Source organism: Chiloscyllium punctatum, unplaced genomic scaffold, assembly GCF_047496795.1.
Source record: "Chiloscyllium punctatum isolate Juve2018m unplaced genomic scaffold, sChiPun1.3 scaffold_493, whole genome shotgun sequence".
Lineage (NCBI taxonomy): Eukaryota > Metazoa > Chordata > Chondrichthyes > Orectolobiformes > Hemiscylliidae > Chiloscyllium > Chiloscyllium punctatum.
Genome location: NW_027310227.1, coordinates 91,444 through 112,907, shown reverse-complemented (window position 1 = coordinate 112,907; position 21,464 = coordinate 91,444). Strand labels below are relative to the sequence as shown.

The 21,464-nt window shown below is 45.1% G+C and overlaps 1 long non-coding RNA gene and 6 other non-coding genes across 7 annotated transcripts in view; 6 read left to right on the top strand and 1 right to left on the bottom strand.

Moving 5' to 3' along the window:
• LOC140473004 (uncharacterized) overlaps window positions 1-21,464 on the bottom strand; it is a 73,535-nt gene that overhangs the window by 25,137 nt on the left and 26,934 nt on the right. The window lies entirely within an intron of this gene.
• Window positions 5,851-5,932, top strand: trnal-cag (transfer RNA leucine (anticodon CAG)). The gene has a single exon. It is a non-coding gene; the product is annotated as a tRNA-Leu (tRNA).
• On the top strand, window positions 7,458-7,530 carry trnav-cac (transfer RNA valine (anticodon CAC)). Its single transcript has one exon. It is a non-coding gene; the product is annotated as a tRNA-Val (tRNA).
• On the top strand, window positions 9,180-9,261 carry trnal-cag (transfer RNA leucine (anticodon CAG)). Its single transcript has one exon. It is a non-coding gene; the product is annotated as a tRNA-Leu (tRNA).
• trnav-cac (transfer RNA valine (anticodon CAC)) lies at window positions 10,787-10,859 on the top strand. Its single transcript has one exon. It is a non-coding gene; the product is annotated as a tRNA-Val (tRNA).
• On the top strand, window positions 14,116-14,188 carry trnav-cac (transfer RNA valine (anticodon CAC)). Its single transcript has one exon. It is a non-coding gene; the product is annotated as a tRNA-Val (tRNA).
• On the top strand, window positions 17,445-17,517 carry trnav-cac (transfer RNA valine (anticodon CAC)). The gene has a single exon. It is a non-coding gene; the product is annotated as a tRNA-Val (tRNA).

Here is a 21,464-nt window from a genome sequence, read left to right as displayed (position 1 = left end):
GAGAATGAAAGGTTACTGTATAAAATATCTTCAATGGTATTACCAGACGGGAGTGGTTTTAGGAAAATTACCTTGGCTTACCGGCATTGAGTGTCAGAGCACTTCCTGTTGTGGGGCATCCTGTTTAGATTCAATCTATTGATAACTATTAGAACTGACTTGTACTGGCTCCGTCAAAGTGGTCAGAGCATTATGGCTGTCATCGAAGGTGGTAACAAATTTCTCATGGGTTAAAAATCATAAAAGATAAAGTAGTCTGAATTGCAGAACTGCACACAGTAATCTAGCTAGGATCCCGCTGGGCTTCTGTATATCGCACTGACGACAGCTGTTTCCAGCCGTCTTCCGCTTTTTTGTTGCAAGTACCTTCGCGGATGACATCAAAAGACGTTGGCTGTTACTGTGTGATACTATACCAATGGAAACAGCTCGATCAATAGAGGCAGCTCAGTCCGCTGGGATGGGTTAATTTCTGCAGTGTCTCCTGCGGATCAGATGCAGTACATTTTATCATTCAGATCATACAGAGTGAGAGCGCTCGAAAAGGCCAATTGGTCACTCGTACCTGTGTCAGCTCGGGAGTTACAAAATATGGGTTAAAGCGGAAACACTGGGGATTGGATCATGTTTCAAGTATTTACGTGAGGCAGGAAGCAGTGATTAGGATCTGACTACAGGAGCAGCAAATAGGTTGTATAGCGCATAGGAGAACTTTGAAGTATTGAATTCTGATTGATGGGCCGATCATGCTTTCACTAGGCCACGCTGTTGCAGAAGATAATATGTCAGTGTCTCTCGCAATTGTGATGTCGCAGGCAAATATCACCGTTACTTTGCAGGAAATTCCTTTTTCCAATGTGACGACAGTCTGTATGTAAAATAGCTTCTAAATTTAATCCTTTCTCATAAATAATTCCACTCCATCTCAGTGTGTTCAATTGTCTTCTTTCTAATTTACCTGTTATTGTGCCTGCATTGAAGTTGCTTTGCTCCTTCTGCGAATCTTTTACAGTCTGGGTGATGTGATGCATTTGTATTGACCCACCTTCTGACAGAATTTTCCACTTCACTTCAGCCCGTCCTAACTTCGCTATCTGATACCATTCCCGTTGTCTGGGTGTTAAGCGCTCGTCTCAGACACAGACTACCCTCACCCAAAATAAACGCAAAACTCAGACACACTGTGATCACTGCAATATACCGGCCATTCGAACTGACAACCGGAAGCGGCAGAGACAGGCCACGATAAATGCCGGAAGAAACAGCACAGAAGCGCGTCACAGGAGGTTCCCAAACACTGAGGATGTCAACTCGACGAAACGTTTGCAAGACAAATTCCCAGCTCCACAACAGAACCACAACAGGGGCTCTATTCTCTTCTCATGAGGAAGAAGGTACTTATCTCAATCTGTGGAATTCCCTATTCAAAATGCGGTGGATGCCAGGACAATGAGCCAATTTAATGAAGAGATACAGATGTTTAATTTGCAATGAGATGAAGGGTGAGAGAGCAGGCTGGAAAATCCAGCTGAGACCGATGTGAGCTCAATCATCACCGTATTAAATGGTGGGGCTGGTTCTCCAGTGCCCAGTGCTTATCTTCTAACGGTAATAACTGGAAAGCTGAATCCAAAAATCACCAACTTCACCAAAGGAGATTTTCGGAAAATGACAGATAGTCAAGTGCATTAGCATACCAAGCTTAGATAGTGAGGAAGTGTGTAGGAGATAATGATTTTGCAATTTTAAACTCAGGGGAGAGAGTGATTTATGGTTTTAGACTGTGTGGTACATTCACACCGTCCAGAATACTCTGTTGTGATTACCTATCCTGTACTTTATTACACAGCCAAGGTCTCTGACAATGAAAACCAAAACACCCAGGAAACATCGCCTCCCCTCTTAATCTGATAAAAGAATTCTGAGAAGTCTGGTTGAACTTAGAACACAGATGGAAAGCTGGAAGATTAGATCCACTCCCAAGATCCAGTGCTTAAACAAAAGGAGACTACAATAGAATGAGGCAGGAGTTGGCTAATGTGGACTGGAAACAAAGACTTTATGGTGGGAAAGTTGGCGGACAGTGCAGGAATATCAAAGCCATTTTTCGAAGTGCTCAGCAAAAGTATATAGCAGGGAAAAGGAAGGACTGTAGGAAGAGGAGTCATCTGGCAAGGGTGGCTCAGGAAATAAGGTAGTCTATCAAAATGAAATAAAATACATAAATATTGGCAAAGACCAAGGAGATTAGAAAAACTTTAAAGATCAACAGAAAGCGAGATGGAATTGGCGGAGAAAAGTGATTAATACCTGTCCCTTGGGCTGGAATAGCAGTTTACCCTGCTGAGGGGAACATATTGTGTGGGGAATATATGGCCTCTGTAATTGCTGAAGTACTTAACTGTTACCATTGAGATAATCTTAGAACATAGAACATAGAACAATACAGCACAGAACAGGCCCTTCGGCCCACAATGTTGTGCCGAACTTCTATCCTAGATTAAGCACCCATCCATGGACATATCCAAATGCCGCTTAAAGGTCGCAAATGAATCTGACTCTACCACTCCCACGGGCAGTGCATTCCATGCCCCCACCACTCTCTGGGTAAAGAACCCACCCCTGACATCTCCCCTATACCTTCCACCCTTCACCTTAAATTTATGTCCCCTTGTAACACTCTGTTGTACCCGGGGAAAAAGTTTCTGACTGTCTACTCTATCTATTCCCCTGATCATCTTTCAACCTCTATCAAGTCACCCCTCATCCTTCGCCGTTCCAACGAGAAAAGGCCGAGAACTCTCAACCTATCCTCGTACGACCTACTCTCCATTCCAGGCAACATCCTGGTAAATCTTCTCTGCACCGTCTCCAAAGCTTCCACATCTTTCCTAAAGTGAGGCGACCATAACTGCACACAGTACTCCAAATGTGGCCTAACCAAAGTCCTGTACAGCTGCAACATCACCTCACGACTCTTGAATTCAATCCCTCTGCTAATGAACGATAATACTCCATGGGCCTTCTTACAAACTCTATCCACCTGAGTGGCAACCTTCAAAGATCTATGTACATAGACCCCAAGATCCCTCTGTTCCTCCACCTGACCAAGAACCCTACCATTAACCCTGTATTCCGCATTCTTATTTGTTCATCCAAAATGGACAACCTCACACTTGGCAGGGTTGAACTCCATCTGCCACTCCTCAGCCCAGCTCTGCATCATATCTAAGTCCCTCTGCAGCCGACAACAGCCCTCCTCACTGTCCACAACTCCACCTATCTTTGTATCATCTGCAAATTTACTGACCCACCCTTCGACTCCCTCATCTAAGTCATTAATAAAAATTACAAACAGCAGAGGACCCAGAACTGATCCCTGCGGAACTCCACTTGTAACTGGACTCCATGCTGAATATTTACCATCTACCACCACTCTCTGACTTCGACCGGTTAGCCAGTTTTCTATCCAATTGGCCAAATTTCCCTCTATCCCATGCCTCCTGACTTTCCGCATAAGCCTACCATGGGGAACCTTATCAAATGCCTTACTACAATCCATGTACACTACATCCACTGCTCTACCCTCATCCACATGCTTGGTCACCTCCTCGAAGAATTCAATAAGACTTGTAAGGCAAGACCTACCCTTCACAAATCCGTGCTGGCTGTCCCGAATCAAGCAGTGTCTTTCCAGATACTCGTAAATCCTATCCCTCAGTACCCTTTCCATTACTTTGCCTACCACAGAAGTAAGACTAACTGGCCTGTAATTCCCGGGGTTATCCCTATTCCCTTTTTTGAACAGGGGCACAACATTCGCTACTCTCCAGTCCCCTGGTACCACCTCAGTTGCCAGTGAAGACGAGAAGATCATTGCCAACGGTACTGCAATTTCCTCTCTTGCTTCCCACATAATCCTCGGATATATCCCGTCAGGCCCGGGGGACTTGTCTATCCTCAAGTTGTTCAAAATGTCCAACACATCTTCCTTCCTAACAGGTATCTCTTCTAGCTTATCAGTCCGTTTCACACTCTCCTCTTCAACAATACGGTCCCTCTCGTTCGTAAATACTGAAGAGAAGTACTTGTTCAAGACCTCTCCTATCTCTTCCGACTCAATACACAGTCTCCCACCACTGTCCTTGATCGGACCTACCCTCGTTCTCGTCATTCTCAGGTTTCTCACGTACGCATAGAATGCCTTGGGGTTATCCTTGATCCTATCCGCCAGGATAATCTTGATCAAGTTAAAAATCACAGCACACTCCAAAGGCTTGTACCTCAAAATAATCCTGTTGGATTGCAACTTGGTGATGTGTGGTTTTTAACTTTGTCCACCCCACCACCGGCTCCTCGACATCAGAATCCTGAGAGATACCCCACTGAAACTGAAGCGCCTGTCAGATACTTGAGGGAGTCACAGGGGTGTGGGGGAAGGGTATGTGGTTTAACCACAAAGTGCTGAACTGAACTAGACTTTCTAACTGCCGTTGCCATGGAGATAATACTGAGAGACAGTCTCTATTCAAAGTCCCAAACCACAACGGTATACGAATGGGAGCTGTACATCCGACAGGCAGGGAGTTACCTGATGCTGTCTGGAGGTATTTTGTATGTACACTATCCAGGTATCTGCCATGTCTCATAAATGAAGATTCAAAGAAGACCTCTCACAGTTCTGTGCCGAGTTATTCCTATCCAGCAGGGTTCAGGAATATGAGTACACAGCAGTCAGCCTTCACAGTGGAGGATACGAAGAACAGGACAGGAATTGATAAGGAGACTGAGGAAGGTGAGGACCTAGATAATAACAATTATCGTGAAAGAGTTAGAGCTGGGCAAGTTAATGGAGCGAAAGGTACACAAGTCTCATTGCCCTGATGGAATACATCCCAGGATACCAGAGTTAGTGGGAGAAATAGGAAATGCACTTAGAATTGTAGAATCTTACAGCAGAGATAGGCCCTTTGGCCCAAACTGGCCCATGCCGACCAGAATGTCTATCCACACTAACCCCATTTCCCTGCACTTGCCCATTTGCTTTTGACCCTTTCCTATCCATGTATTTGTCCAAATGCCTTTTCCCTGTTGTGAGTGTTCCTGCCTGACCCACTTCCACTGGCAGGTCATTCCATATACATACCACCCTCTGTCGAAAACAGTTGCCCCTCAGCTTCCCTTTTATTCTTTCTCCGCTAACCTTAAACTGATCTAATCAAGCCGTCCAATCCTTGAGTTCCTGGGAAAAGGATGAGTGCATTCACCTTATCCATGACCCTCATGGTCTTATACACTTCTAGAAAATAACCCACTCAGTTTCCTCTGCACTAAACGTAAAATCCTCACTTGTACAACCTCTCCCTATAACACAGACCCCGAAGCGCTGGCAACATCCTTTTAAATTGTTCTGCACTTTTTACTGTTTCATACAGGAAAATACATTACATTCATCATATTCTCACTATTTCCCCACGGTGCTGGAACCGACATGACAATGCAAATCGATTACAATCCATGATCGAGAATGAACTCCTTGACAACAATCCCGTTTTGATAGTGTTTCCCATGGTGCAGGTATACGAGTGTCTTTCTGGTTGTATGGTTAATTCTCACAGATACATTTGGAGCTGAAAGGAGTCTGAGAAGATAGACTCAGCTTACCATTGATTTTTGTCTGGATTGATGGGCTCTCATTATCTGCTGCGAAATTGATATTGTAGACGGGCACATCCCAGCAGCTGTGCGAGTCGGAGAGGGATCATGGAACCATTTTCATGTGACTTGGCATCTGTTGTTATGCAGGAGAGCACAGTTGGAAACGCAAGAAAATGGTGGGCGCGGCCGGCTGGTAGTGTGGCCGAGCGGTCGAAGGCGCTGGATCCAGGTTCCAGTCTCGAAAGGGGCGTGGGTTCGAATCCCACCACTGCCATTTCTGCAGATCAACTCCAACGCTGCAGCTTTTTTGTTAAAATGCTGTTTCTGTCCCCACTGTATTGATGTTGAAAACAAAAGTAAAATGGCTTTGCTTCCCGGGGAATTAACTGTGGTGTGGGATAGTGCCGAATATTTCAAAGTGTCTCTGTCTGTCATGATCGTGTTCGCCTCCCGCGCAGAAAATCGCAAGCAGCTGTGCTGTTCCAGGCAAGTTGAGCTTGTACTGGAACCGAATGGAGACCGGTATTTCATCGCTGTTGTGAAACAAAGTCCTGGGGTGACTCGACTCGTCGTTATTTGGTTTTTCGGCCAATGGGAAAATCGTTCCAACGAATTTCGATGTGATATGTTGTTGAATTTCTCCCATTTCCTTCGTTTCCGTCCTGGAGACATCGGAAGGGAAAGGTAATCTAATCGAGACTGTGATTGGTGAAATTCACTTTTTATGGCCCATTCTTATTAGGTTCTTTCTTTCTCTCTCTTCAGTATTGTCTGGGAAGTGGTGGTTCCCTAAGGCTGCAGTATGTGTGAAAGAGTAGTTTGGAATTGTCCTGTTGTTAGTTGTGAGATTTCTTTATAAATCATGCCCTCGGACTGTCTCACATTTAGCATTCATGCACCTCTGTGTCTGAAAATGCATTAGGTATGCCAGCTTTGTTTGTGTTCCGTGTTAAATGCTTTCTGTTTTGCGATTCGCTCAATACTTTACGAGTTAACAGCGTTTCTGAGGAAACTTCCAGCTGCAAAAGTCCTTAACTGAGGATCTGGGAAAATTTCACAGAGTATGGTCAGTCGGAGCAAAAGTAAGGAAGTCGTTCCTTTCTGCAGTGTTTCGCAATACTACCTTTCCCGTGAGCATCGAACACAGTAAAGGATTGTGCCACAGACTGCGACGGCAAGCTCCGCTAAAAAGTAATCCTTTAAAGCAGGTGTAAGCAACACAACGTTTTTGGGGGACACCGCGTGGAAACAGATACTTCGGTGTATCTCGTCCATGCTCAGCACATAGCCAAATATAAACAAGTCCGGTTCCCCAGTATTTGGCCCCAAACCCTCTCAACCCATCCTATCCAGAAACTCATGCAATTTTCTGAGCCTCCTCCGCTTCCTCTGGGAGCTCATTCCATACACGCACAACCTTCTGTGTGGGAAATGTGCCTCAGGTCCTTTGTCAATTTCAGCCCACTCACCTTAAACCTATGCTCTCGAGTTTTCAACTCACCCCAATTTGGGTAAAACACGTAAATACTCAGTTTCCAACCCTTCCATTAGATCATGTCGCAGTCGTTACGCTGCAGGGAAAGTCGTCCCAGCCTAGTCGACCTCGCCCTACGGTCCAAACATTGACCACATCCTTGTCTATATTTTATCATCAATTTCACGTGTCTTTTTTTTATGTTTTGAAGATGTCAATTACGCTGGACAACAACGAGCTATTGGAAACAGAAAGGTGAAACGAAGAATGGCTTCAACTTTCAGTGCTGGATGCCCCTGAGCTGCCGGATGGGCGGCTGCGGCTTGTTTCTGTAGTGTAGTGGTCATCACGTTCGCCTCACACGCGAAAGGTCTCCAGTTCGAAACTGGGCAGAAACTGCTTTGTTCTTCATCGGCAGCCTTTTACATGGACAAGAACGGTGCTTTCTTGCTTGCTTTCCCATCTGCAAACCTGCCTTCGAAGTTGCTTGAACAAATCTGCTCGCGTAGTGAAATGTAATGCAATTCCATTTAATGACTGTGCAAAGAATTGTAAAGTTTTTATCCAAACTGGTTCTGATCATATGCAATTCTGTTTGAGAGTGTAGTTACCCCCTTCTGATTCTTCTACGAAAAGCAGTACCGCATTTGCATTCCTTGCGCAGGCGGCTCGGTTCAAAGACAGGGAAGAAGCTGATGCGCTGGTGTCACAGTGCACCACGGATTCCTGAACTTGTCTGTCTGTTAAATGTACCCCAAAGGCGTCTCTGAAAGGCCTCGTTTGGAAGCTGTCTGTCGTTATTCAACGTACGAGAATTGGCACCAGAGGTCCTGAATCATGTTTTGGAGCAGTTCGCACTTGAGTGGCTCTTTCAATCAGCAACAGCAATGAAAGAAATTACACTCTCAGAGGAACCTCTGGACCTGTGCTTTCATGGTGTCGCTAGTATTAAGGTGCGCCCCGAGACCTAAGCCACGTTGGAACTGAAACGGAGGAATCGACAGAGAGGTTACAGAATGACATCGCATCCATTTGGTTTTCTTGAAATCACTGAGGAGCAGGAAAATGTAAACGGCGAAGTCGAGTGGGGAAGTCAGGCAGTTGCAGCTCTGGAGAAACTCCTTCTTTGTGACTCACTCAGCAACCAGACACGTGAAGGTGACTCAGAGGCGTGAGAGCTCTTCACATCGAGAACAAAAAGCAATCAAGGGCAGTTAGCACCTCTTCCGGAGTGGGGGTGGGGTGAGGTAATTACCTTTTGACTTTGTTACTATGTTGAGAAACTGCCTTTTAGATTGAGGTGAACAGAAAATGCATTTCTAATAAGCACCATGGAATTGAGCAAAATTTATTGAGTCGCTTCTCGTCGATTCCCACACAGGTTTGCAACTCAGTTGCTATCCATGTGGCTGATGTCCAGGAGTGAACATCTCTGCAGCAAATTGCACGGTTCGGGTAAAAGGCAAGGAAAGTGTCATCTCGAACTGGCTCCGAGGTCAGAGCATCGTCACAATGTGATCTGTCGTTCTCGAATAGGAATGCGACCTCCGGTTTTAGGGTGGAGTACATTGTTTGGGACTCTTTTTCTGCAAAACAGACACAGTGACTGAAATTACGCTGCACGGTATGATGTGGAACACGGCTTTGTGCATTTTCCCTGTAGTCCGGTGTGCTTCATGTTCCGCGTAAACGTGAAACTTGCCCTGTTTCAAGCAATGGGTGAAATCATTTAGCAAAGCAAGAATCGAAATTGCAGTAATGTCAAGCAGCTCGTGGTTATTTGACCAAATCATAACCGAACATATATTCTCACAGATACATTTGGAGCTGAAAGGAGTCTGAGAAGATAGACTCAGCTTACCATTGATTTTTGTCTGGATTGATGGGCTCTCATTATCTGCTGCGAAATTGATATTGTAGACGGGCACATCCCAGCAGCTGTGCGAGTCGGAGAGGGATCATGGAACCATTTTCATGTGACTTGGCATCTGTTGTTATGCAGGAGAGCACAGTTGGAAACGCAAGAAAATGGTGCGCGCGGCCGGCTGGTAGTGTGGCCGAGCGGTCGAAGGCGCTGGATCCAGGTTCCAGTCTCGAAAGGGGCGTGGGTTCGAATCCCACCACTGCCATTTCTGCAGATCAACTCCAACGCTGCAGCTTTTTTTTTAAAATGCTGTTTCTTTCCCCACTGTATTGATGTTGAAAACAAAAGTAAAATGGCTTTGCTTCCCGGGGAATTAACTGTGGTGTGGGATAGTGCCGAATATTTCAAAGTGTCTCTGTCTGTCATGATCGTGTTCGCCTCCCGCGCAGAAAATCGCAAGCAGCTGTGCTGTTCCAGGCAAGTTGAGCTTGTACTGGAACCGAATGGAGACCGGTATTTCATCGCTGTTGTGAAACAAAGTCCTGGGGTGACTCGACTCGTCGTTATTTGGTTTTTCGGCCAATGGGAAAATCGTTCCAACGAATTTCGATGTGATATGTTGTTGAATTTCTCCCATTTCCTTCGTTTCCGTCCTGGAGACATCGGAAGGGAAAGGTAATCTAATCGAGACTGTGATTGGTGAAATTCACTTTTTATGGCCCATTCTTATTAGGTTCTTTCTTTCTCTCTTTTCAGTATTGTCTGGGAAGTGGTGGTTCCCTAAGGCTGCAGTATGTGTGAAAGAGTAGTTTGGAATTGTCCTGTTGTTAGTTGTGAGATTACTTTATAAATCATGCCCTCGGACTGTCTCACATTTAGCATTCATGCATCTCTGTGTCTGAAAATGCATTAGGTATGCCAGCTTTGTTTGTGTTCCGTGTTAAATGCTTTCTGTTTTGCGATTCGCTCAATACTTTACGAGTTAACAGCGTTTCTGAGGAAACTTCCAGCTGCAAAAGTCCTTAACTGAGGATCTGGGAAAATTTCACAGAGTATGGTCAGTCGGAGCAAAAGTAAGGAAGTCGTTCCTTTCTGCAGTGTTTCGCAATACTACCTTTCCCGTGAGCATCGAACACAGTAAAGGATTGTGCCACAGACTGCGACGGCAAGCTCCGCTAAAAAGTAATCCTATAAAGCAGGTGTAAGCAACACAACGTTTTTGGGGGACACCGCGTGGAAACAGATACTTCGGTGTATCTCGTCCATGCTCAGCACATAGCCAAATATAAACAAGTCCGGTTCCCCAGTATTTGGCCCCAAACCCTCTCAACCCATCCTATCCAGAAACTCATGCAATTTTCTGAGCCTCCTCCGCTTCCTCTGGGAGCTCATTCCATACACGCACAACCTTCTGTGTGGGAAATGTGCCTCAGGTCCTTTGTCAATTTCAGCCCACTCACCTTAAACCTATGCTCTCGAGTTTTCAACTCACCCCAATTTGGGTAAAACACGTAAATACTCAGTTTCCAACCCTTCCATTAGATCATGTCGCAGTCGTTACGCTGCAGGGAAAGTCGTCCCAGCCTAGTCGACCTCGCCCTACGGTCCAAACATTGACCACATCCTTGTCTATATTTTATCATCAATTTCACGTGTCTTTTTTTTATGTTTTGAAGATGTCAATTACGCTGGACAACAACGAGCTATTGGAAACAGAAAGGTGAAACGAAGAATGGCTTCAACTTTCAGTGCTGGATGCCCCTGAGCTGCCGGATGGGCGGCTGCGGCTTGTTTCTGTAGTGTAGTGGTCATCACGTTCGCCTCACACGCGAAAGGTCTCCAGTTCGAAACTGGGCAGAAACTGCTTTGTTCTTCATCGGCAGCCTTTTACATGGACAAGAACGGTGCTTTCTTGCTTGCTTTCCCATCTGCAAACCTGCCTTCGAAGTTGCTTGAACAAATCTGCTCGCGTAGTGAAATGTAATGCAATTCCATTTAATGACTGTGCAAAGAATTGTAAAGTTTTTATCCAAACTGGTTCTGATCATATGCAATTCTGTTTGAGAGTGTAGTTACCCCCTTCTGATTCTTCTACGAAAAGCAGTACCGCATTTGCATTCCTTGCGCAGGCGGCTCGGTTCAAAGACAGGGAAGAAGCTGATGCGCTGGTGTCACAGTGCACCACGGATTCCTGAACTTGTCTGTCTGTTAAATGTACCCCAAAGGCGTCTCTGAAAGGCCTCGTTTGGAAGCTGTCTGTCGTTATTCAACGTACGAGAATTGGCACCAGAGGTCCTGAATCATGTTTTGGAGCAGTTCGCACTTGAGTGGCTCTTTCAATCAGCAACAGCAATGAAAGAAATTACACTCTCAGAGGAACCTCTGGACCTGTGCTTTCATGGTGTCGCTAGTATTAAGGTGCGCCCCGAGACCTAAGCCACGTTGGAACTGAAACGGAGGAATCGACAGAGAGGTTACAGAATGACATCGCATCCATTTGGTTTTCTTGAAATCACTGAGGAGCAGGAAAATGTAAACGGCGAAGTCGAGTGGGGAAGTCAGGCAGTTGCAGCTCTGGAGAAACTCCTTCTTTGTGACTCACTCAGCAACCAGACACGTGAAGGTGACTCAGAGGCGTGAGAGCTCTTCACATCGAGAACAAAAAGCAATCAAGGGCAGTTAGCACCTCTTCCGGAGTGGGGGTGGGGTGAGGTAATTACCTTTTGACTTTGTTACTATGTTGAGAAACTGCCTTTTAGATTGAGGTGAACAGAAAATGCATTTCTAATAAGCACCATGGAATTGAGCAAAATTTATTGAGTCGCTTCTCGTCGATTCCCACACAGGTTTGCAACTCAGTTGCTATCCATGTGGCTGATGTCCAGGAGTGAACATCTCTGCAGCAAATTGCACGGTTCGGGTAAAAGGCAAGGAAAGTGTCATCTCGAACTGGCTCCGAGGTCAGAGCATCGTCACAATGTGATCTGTCGTTCTCGAATAGGAATGCGACCTCCGGTTTTAGGGTGGAGTACATTGTTTGGGACTCTTTTTCTGCAAAACAGACACAGTGACTGAAATTACGCTGCACGGTATGATGTGGAACACGGCTTTGTGCATTTTCCCTGTAGTCCGGTGTGCTTCATGTTCCGCGTAAACGTGAAACTTGCCCTGTTTCAAGCAATGGGTGAAATCATTTAGCAAAGCAAGAATCGAAATTGCAGTAATGTCAAGCAGCTCGTGGTTATTTGACCAAATCATAACCGAACATATATTCTCACAGATACATTTGGAGCTGAAAGGAGTCTGAGAAGATAGACTCAGCTTACCATTGATTTTTGTCTGGATTGATGGGCTCTCATTATCTGCTGCGAAATTGATATTGTAGACGGGCACATCCCAGCAGCTGTGCGAGTCGGAGAGGGATCATGGAACCATTTTCATGTGACTTGGCATCTGTTGTTATGCAGGAGAGCACAGTTGGAAACGCAAGAAAATGGTGCGCGCGGCCGGCTGGTAGTGTGGCCGAGCGTTCGAAGGCGCTGGATCCAGGTTCCAGTCTCGAAAGGGGCGTGGGTTCGAATCCCACCACTGCCATTTCTGCAGATCAACTCCAACGCTGCAGCTTTTTTGTTAAAATGCTGTTTCTGTCCCCACTGTATTGATGTTGAAAACAAAAGTAAAATGGCTTTGCTTCCCGGGGAATTAACTGTGTTGTGGGATAGTGCCGAATATTTCAAAGTGTCTCTGTCTGTCATGATCGTGTTCGCCTCCCGCGCAGAAAATCGCAAGCAGCTGTGCTGTTCCAGGCAAGTTGAGCTTGTACTGGAACCGAATGGAGACCGGTATTTCATCGCTGTTGTGAAACAAAGTCCTGGGGTGACTCGACTCGTCGTTATTTGGTTTTTCGGCCAATGGGAAAATCGTTCCAACGAATTTCGATGTGATATGTTGTTGAATTTCTCCCATTTCCTTCGTTTCCGTCCTGGAGACATCGGAAGGGAAAGGTAATCTAATCGAGACTGTGATTGGTGAAATTCACTTTTTATGGCCCATTCTTATTAGGTTCTTTCTTTCTCTCTTTTCAGTATTGTCTGGGAAGTGGTGGTTCCCTAAGGCTGCAGTATGTGTGAAAGAGTAGTTTGGAATTGTCCTGTTGTTAGTTGTGAGATTACTTTATAAATCATGCCCTCGGACTGTCTCACATTTAGCATTCATGCATCTCTGTGTCTGAAAATGCATTAGGTATGCCAGCTTTGTTTGTGTTCCGTGTTAAATGCTTTCTGTTTTGCGATTCGCTCAATACTTTACGAGTTAACAGCGTTTCTGAGGAAACTTCCAGCTGCAAAAGTCCTTAACTGAGGATCTGGGAAAATTTCACAGAGTATGGTCAGTCGGAGCAAAAGTAAGGAAGTCGTTCCTTTCTGCAGTGTTTCGCAATACTACCTTTCCCGTGAGCATCGAACACAGTAAAGGATTGTGCCACAGACTGCGACGGCAAGCTCCGCTAAAAAGTAATCCTATAAAGCAGGTGTAAGCAACACAACGTTTTTGGGGGACACCGCGTGGAAACAGATACTTCGGTGTATCTCGTCCATGCTCAGCACATAGCCAAATATAAACAAGTCCGGTTCCCCAGTATTTGGCCCCAAACCCTCTCAACCCATCCTATCCAGAAACTCATGCAATTTTCTGAGCCTCCTCCGCTTCCTCTGGGAGCTCATTCCATACACGCACAACCTTCTGTGTGGGAAATGTGCCTCAGGTCCTTTGTCAATTTCAGCCCACTCACCTTAAACCTATGCTCTCGAGTTTTCAACTCACCCCAACTTGGGTAAAACACGTAAATACTCAGTTTCCAACCCTTCCATTAGATCATGTCGCAGTCGTTACGCTGCAGGGAAAGTCGTCCCAGCCTAGTCGACCTCGCCCTACGGTCCAAACATTGACCACATCCTTGTCTATATTTTATCATCAATTTCACGTGTCTTTTTTTTATGTTTTGAAGATGTCAATTACGCTGGACAACAACGAGCTATTGGAAACAGAAAGGTGAAACGAAGAATGGCTTCAACTTTCAGTGCTGGATGCCCCTGAGCTGCCGGATGGGCGGCTGCGGCTTGTTTCTGTAGTGTAGTGGTCATCACGTTCGCCTCACACGCGAAAGGTCCCCAGTTCGAAACTGGGCAGAAACTGCTTTGTTCTTCATCGGCAGCCTTTTACATGGACAAGAACGGTGCTTTCTTGCTTGCTTTCCCATCTGCAAACCTGCCTTCGAAGTTGCTTGAACAAATCTGCTCGCGTAGTGAAATGTAATGCAATTCCATTTAATGACTGTGCAAAGAATTGTAAAGTTTTTATCCAAACTGGTTCTGATCATATGCAATTCTGTTTGAGAGTGTAGTTACCCCCTTCTGATTCTTCTACGAAAAGCAGTACCGCATTTGCATTCCTTGCGCAGGCGGCTCGGTTCAAAGACAGGGAAGAAGCTGATGCGCTGGTGTCACAGTGCACCACGGATTCCTCAACTAGTCTGTCTGTTAAATGTACCCCAAAGGCGTCTCTGAAAGGCCTCGTTTGGAAGCTGTCTGTCGTTATTCAACGTACGAGAATTGGCACCAGAGGTCCTGAATCATGTTTTGGAGCAGTTCGCACTTGAGTGGCTCTTTCAATCAGCAACAGCAATGAAAGAAATTACACTCTCAGAGGAACCTCTGGACCTGTGCTTTCATGGTGTCGCTAGTATTAAGGTGCGCCCCGAGACCTAAGCCACGTTGGAACTGAAACGGAGGAATCGACAGAGAGGCTACAGAATGACATCGCATCCATTTGGTTTTCTTGAAATCACTGAGGAGCAGGAAAATGTAAACGGCGAAGTCGAGTGGGGAAGTCAGGCAGTTGCAGCTCTGGAGAAACTCCTTCTTTGTGACTCACTCAGCAACCAGACACGTGAAGGTGACTCAGAGGCGTGAGAGCTCTTCACATCGAGAACAAAAAGCAATCAAGGGCAGTTAGCACCTCTTCCGGAGTGGGGGTGGGGTGAGGTAATTACCTTTTGACTTTGTTACTATGTTGAGAAACTGCCTTTTAGATTGAGGTGAACAGAAAATGCATTTCTAATAAGCACCATGGAATTGAGCAAAATTTATTGAGTCGCTTCTCGTCGATTCCCACACAGGTTTGCAACTCAGTTGCTATCCATGTGGCTGATGTCCAGGAGTGAACATCTCTGCAGCAAATTGCACGGTTCGGGTAAAAGGCAAGGAAAGTGTCATCTCGAACTGGCTCCGAGGTCAGAGCATCGTCACAATGTGATCTGTCGTTCTCGAATAGGAATGCGACCTCCGGTTTTAGGGTGGAGTACATTGTTTGGGACTCTTTTTCTGCAAAACAGACACAGTGACTGAAATTACGCTGCACGGTATGATGTGGAACACGGCTTTGTGCATTTTCCCTGTAGTCCGGTGTGCTTCATGTTCCGCGTAAACGTGAAACTTGCCCTGTTTCAAGCAATGGGTGAAATCATTTAGCAAAGCAAGAATCGAAATTGCAGTAATGTCAAGCAGCTCGTGGTTATTTGACCAAATCATAACCGAACATATATTCTCACAGATACATTTGGAGCTGAAAGGAGTCTGAGAAGATAGACTCAGCTTACCATTGATTTTTGTCTGGATTGATGGGCTCTCATTATCTGCTGCGAAATTGATATTGTAGACGGGCACATCCCAGCAGCTGTGCGAGTCGGAGAGGGATCATGGAACCATTTTCATGTGACTTGGCATCTGTTGTTATGCAGGAGAGCACAGTTGGAAACGCAAGAAAATGGTGCGCGCGGCCGGCTGGTAGTGTGGCCGAGCGTTCGAAGGCGCTGGATCCAGGTTCCAGTCTCGAAAGGGGCGTGGGTTCGAATCCCACCACTGCCATTTCTGCAGATCAACTCCAACGCTGCAGCTTTTTTGTTAAAATGCTGTTTCTGTCCCCACTGTATTGATGTTGAAAACAAAAGTAAAATGGCTTTGCTTCCCGGGGAATTAACTGTGGTGTGGGATAGTGCCGAATATTTCAAAGTGTCTCTGTCTGTCATGATCGTGTTCGCCTCCCGCGCAGAAAATCGCAAGCAGCTGTGCTGTTCCAGGCAAGTTGAGCTTGTACTGGAACCGAATGGAGACCGGTATTTCATCGCTGTTGTGAAACAAAGTCCTGGGGTGACTCGACTCGTCGTTATTTGGTTTTTCGGCCAATGGGAAAATCGTTCCAACGAATTTCGATGTGATATGTTGTTGAATTTCTCCCATTTCCTTCGTTTCCGTCCTGGAGACATCGGAAGGGAAAGGTAATCTAATCGAGACTGTGATTGGTGAAATTCACTTTTTATGGCCCATTCTTATTAGGTTCTTTCTTTCTCTCTTTTCAGTATTGTCTGGGAAGTGGTGGTTCCCTAAGGCTGCAGTATGTGTGAAAGAGTAGTTTGGAATTGTCCTGTTGTTAGTTGTGAGATTACTTTATAAATCATGCCCTCGGACTGTCTCACATTTAGCATTCATGCATCTCTGTGTCTGAAAATGCATTAGGTATGCCAGCTTTGTTTGTGTTCCGTGTTAAATGCTTTCTGTTTTGCGATTCGCTCAATACTTTACGAGTTAACAGCGTTTCTGAGGAAACTTCCAGCTGCAAAAGTCCTTAACTGAGGATCTGGGAAAATTTCACAGAGTATGGTCAGTCGGAGCAAAAGTAAGGAAGTCGTTCCTTTCTGCAGTGTTTCGCAATACTACCTTTCCCGTGAGCATCGAACACAGTAAAGGATTGTGCCACAGACTGCGACGGCAAGCTCCGCTAAAAAGTAATCCTATAAAGCAGGTGTAAGCAACACAACGTTTTTGGGGGACACCGCGTGGAAACAGATACTTCGGTGTATCTCGTCCATGCTCAGCACATAGCCAAATATAAACAAGTCCGGTTCCCCAGTATTTGGCCCCAAACCCTCTCAACCCATCCTATCCAGAAACTCATGCAATTTTCTGAGCCTCCTCCGCTTCCTCTGGGAGCTCATTCCATACACGCACAACCTTCTGTGTGGGAAATGTGCCTCAGGTCCTTTGTCAATTTCAGCCCACTCACCTTAAACCTATGCTCTCGAGTTTTCAACTCACCCCAACTTGGGTAAAACACGTAAATACTCAGTTTCCAACCCTTCCATTAGATCATGTCGCAGTCGTTACGCTGCAGGGAAAGTCGTCCCAGCCTAGTCGACCTCGCCCTACGGTCCAAACATTGACCACATCCTTGTCTATATTTTATCATCAATTTCACGTGTCTTTTTTTTATGTTTTGAAGATGTCAATTACGCTGGACAACAACGAGCTCTTGGAAACAGAAAGGTGAAACGAAGAATGGCTTCAACTTTCAGTGCTGGATGCCCCTGAGCTGCCGGATGGGCGGCTGCGGCTTGTTTCTGTAGTGTAGTGGTCATCACGTTCGCCTCACACGCGAAAGGTCACCAGTTCGAAACTGGGCAGAAACTGCTTTGTTCTTCATCGGCAGCCTTTTACATGGACAAGAACGGTGCTTTCTTGCTTGCTTTCCCATCTGCAAACCTGCCTTCGAAGTTGCTTGAACAAATCTGCTCGCGTAGTGAAATGTAATGCAATTCCATTTAATGACTGTGCAAAGAATTGTAAAGTTTTTATCCAAACTGGTTCTGATCATATGCAATTCTGTTTGAGAGTGTAGTTACCCCCTTCTGATTCTTCTACGAAAAGCAGTACCGCATTTGCATTCCTTGCGCAGGCGGCCCGGTTCAAAGACAGGGAAGAAGCTGATGCGCTGGTGTCACAGTGCACCACGGATTCCTCAACTAGTCTGTCTGTTAAATGTACCCCAAAGGCGTCTCTGAAAGGCCTCGTTTGGAAGCTGTCTGTCGTTATTCAACGTACGAGAATTGGCACCAGAGGTCCTGAATCATGTTTTGGAGCAGTTCGCACTTGAGTGGCTCTTTCAATCAGCAACAGCAATGAAAGAAATTACACTCTCAGAGGAACCTCTGGACCTGTGCTTTCATGGTGTCGCTAGTATTAAGGTGCGCCCCGAGACCTAAGCCACGTTGGAACTGAAACGGAGGAATCGACAGAGAGGCTACAGAATGACATCGCATCCATTTGGTTTTCTTGAAATCACTGAGGAGCAGGAAAATGTAAACGGCGAAGTCGAGTGGGGAAGTCAGGCAGTTGCAGCTCTGGAGAAACTCCTTCTTTGTGACTCACTCAGCAACCAGACACGTGAAGGTGACTCAGAGGCGTGAGAGCTCTTCACATCGAGAACAAAAAGCAATCAAGGGCAGTTAGCACCTCTTCCGGAGTGGGGGTGGGGTGAGGTAATTACCTTTTGACTTTGTTACTATGTTGAGAAACTGCCTTTTAGATTGAGGTGAACAGAAAATGCATTTCTAATAAGCACCATGGAATTGAGCAAAATTTATTGAGTCGCTTCTCGTCGATTCCCACACAGGTTTCCAACTCAGTTGCTATCCATGTGGCTGATGTCCAGGAGTGAACATCTCTGCAGCAAATTGCACGGTTAGGGTAAAAGGCAAGGAAAGTGTCATCTCGAACTGGCTCCGAGGTCAGAGCATCGTCACAATGTGATCTGTCGTTCTCGAATAGGAATGCGACCTCCGGTTTTAGGGTGGAGTACATTGTTTGGGACTCTTTTTCTGCAAAACAGACACAGTGACTGAAATTACGCTGCACGGTATGATGTGGAACACGGCTTTGTGCATTTTCCCTGTAGTCCGGTGTGCTTCATGTTCCGCGTAAACGTGAAACTTGCCCTGTTTCAAGCAATGGGTGAAATCATTTAGCAAAGCAAGAATCGAAATTGCAGTAATGTCAAGCAGCTCGTGGTTATTTGACCAAATCATAACCGAACATATATTCTCACAGATACATTTGGAGCTGAAAGGAGTCTGAGAAGATAGACTCAGCTTACCATTGATTTTTGTCTGGATTGATGGGCTCTCATTATCTGCTGCGACATTGATATTGTAGACGGGCACATCCCAGCAGCTGTGCGAGTCGGAGAGGGATCATGGAACCATTTTCATGTGACTTGGCATCTGTTGTTATGCAGGAGAGCACAGTTGGAAACGCAAGAAAATGGTGCGCGCGGCCGGCTGGTAGTGTGGCCGAGCGTTCGAAGGCGCTGGATCCAGGTTCCAGTCCCGAAAGGGGCGTGGGTTCGAATCCCACCACTGCCATTTCTGCAGATCAACTCCAACGCTGCAGCTTTTTTGTTAAAATGCTGTTTCTGTCCCCACTGTATTGATGTTGAAAACAAAAGTAAAATGGCTTTGCTTCCCGGGGAATTAACTGTGGTGTGGGATAGTGCCGAATATTTCAAAGTGTCTCTGTCTGTCATGATCGTGTTCGCCTCCCGCGCAGAAAATCGCAAGCAGCTGTGCTGTTCCAGGCAAGTTGAGCTTGTACTGGAACCGAATGGAGACCGGTATTTCATCGCTGTTGTGAAACAAAGTCCTGGGGTGACTCGACTCGTCGTTATTTGGTTTTTCGGCCAATGGGAAAATCGTTCCAACGAATTTCGATGTGATATGTTGTTGAATTTCTCCCATTTCCTTCGTTTCCGTCCTGGAGACATCGGAAGGGAAAGGTAATCTAATCGAGACTGTGATTGGTGAAATTCACTTTTTATGGCCCATTCTTATTAGGTTCTTTCTTTCTCTCTTTTCAGTATTGTCTGGGAAGTGGTGGTTCCCTAAGGCTGCAGTATGTTTGAAAGAGTAGTTTGGAATTGTCCTGTTGTTAGTTGTGAGATTACTTTATAAATCATGCCCTCGGACTGTCTCACATTTAGCATTCATGCATCTCTGTGTCTGAAAATGCATTAGGTATGCCAGCTTTGTTTGTGTTCCTTGTTAAATGCTTTCTGTTTTGCGATTCGCTCAATACTTTACGAGTTAACAGCGTTTCTGAGGAAACTTCCAGCTGCAAAAGTCCTTAACTGAGGATCTGGGAAAATTTCACAGAGTATGGTCAGTCGGAGCAAAAGTAAGGAAGTCGTTCCTTTCTGCAGTGTTTCGCAATACTACCTTTCCCGTGAGCATCGAACACAGTAAAGGATTGTGCCACAGACTGCGACGGCAAGCTCCGCTAAAAAGTAATCCTATAAAGCAGGTGTAAGCAACACAACGTTTTTGGGGGACACCGCGTGGAAACAGATACTTCGGTGTATCTCGTCCATGCTCACCACATAGCCAAATAGAAACAAGTCCGGTTCCCCAGTATTTGGCCCCAAACCCTCTCAACCCATGCCATGTTGTGTGCCATTGATTTCATTGACATTGAGATATTTTGCTTATACAGGAAGGGATTCATAATCACGTAAAGTTCGTAATTAAAGTCATATTTTCTTTTTTAAAATTATGAGAATTCCTTTGTGAAACAGTGATTTAGAGATGCCGGAGTTGGACTGGGGTGAGGAAAGTTAAAAATCACGTGACACTATGTTATAGTCCAACAGGTTTATTGGGAAGCCCTAACTTTCAAGGTGATGCCTCTTCATCGGGCGACCTTCATCTCTTCATCCGCTCGGACTAGAGAATAAGGATTGGTGTACGTGAGGAGTTGAACTGCACCATAATGATGTGTTAAATGTTTATTGAAACTCTTCTGCAGAATTAAGTTCACAGAATAAACAATATTTGAACATTCTTGAGTTGACTAGAAGTAAAATCCTGTTGCCCACCATATGAATAATACCCGAATGTATTTTGATTTAATAAAATGAATTTCATTACTTAGATACTTTAAAATTTTAAAAACTGCAGTGTCCTCAAATCTAAAATTTGGATATAATGTAATATGATACATAATGTTATTAATGACCTGAAAATAATAAATTGCAGATTAAGAGATTATTGGAATGAACAACAGACAGAAGCAGATCCAAAACTGGATTGAAAATCAATTCAAACTCTGCTTAGATATATTCTAATCACCATTCCAAGCTGCTCTGGCATATCTCTGTTGGAGAAGGGAACCGAACCCACACCTCCTAGTCTCATAAGAGTGACACTACTAGAGATCCACAAGTGTCTTTCATTATGTTCCTAACAAGGAAGGGTGGGATTATAATCAATTGTGATGATTATAATACATCATAATCAAATGAAAACTAATCAATATTCATTCCGATAATTGGGCTGGGAATTAATTAGACTGTTTCTGTGTGTAATGGACTGAGAATGAAATAATAATTCCCAATAATGATGGTACTAAGCAGAAATGCACTTACTTAAAAATTAAAATCATGACAATTGAAAGAAAGATAAATGCACATATCATGCGCTTATTGTAAATTCATGAAAAATATGACTGCGGAATGTGTTTAAAGCCGTTTTTCTTATAATGAAACGATAGCTAGAATGCTTAGCAGCAGGATGTAATCGCAAAAAAA